Genomic DNA, 778 nt, shown 5'->3' with positions numbered 1-778 from the left:
AACTGAACAGCTCTAAACATTTTCATGGAATGGGAGGGGTTGGGAAGGACCTCGGGAGATCAGCTAGTCCAGTGGCTCTTCTTCGGTCACACTCATAATGTAGTATTGTTACTCAGTAGCCAAAACTTGTCCTTGGCCTTTAAATTTCCGACTAAGCTTTGATCTCTTTTTATGCAAAATCAGAAGTGGCTCACTGAGCCGGCAGATAGTATTTTTAAATAACTATACATTTACTTCTACTGTATTTCTAATTTCATGTATGGTCTGAAGTGACGATCCATATTTTTGATACACTTTTTAATTCAATAAAATTTCTGTAGGACATAATTATATTTTTGTAACTGGAAGGACAGTATACTGCTATTTTAAAGTAATATATTTTACACAGAACAAGCAATGCTTGTACCACTGCCTGCTCCACAAGAAACTACAAGATTAAAATATTATAGTAGGTAACTGGCATCCTTATTTTTTTATACTGTAAACTTCGTTAAAGAAGTGGGTCTGTAGTTCAGATCTGTACCGATATGTAAGTATTATTACTCTAAACTGGGGTAATTCGTCTTTTGTTGTACATAGAAGGACTGACACAACCTGTGTATTTATAGCCAGAACCAATCCCTGGGGCACGCCTGTCGTGGAAGGATGTACGCGTATGCTGACATATGCAATGCTGGAGGGAAATGGCTACCATACCATTGCAATCTCGTAAAATGTGCTATTCTAAGAAGAAATCCTGCTTTTCTGTACATGGCCTCATTCCATACGTAGGGGATTC

Source organism: Egretta garzetta, unplaced genomic scaffold (assembly GCF_000687185.1).
Source record: "Egretta garzetta isolate BGI_Z169 unplaced genomic scaffold, ASM68718v1 scaffold217, whole genome shotgun sequence".
Taxonomy (NCBI): domain Eukaryota; kingdom Metazoa; phylum Chordata; class Aves; order Pelecaniformes; family Ardeidae; genus Egretta; species Egretta garzetta.
This window is presented reverse-complemented; position numbering follows the sequence as displayed.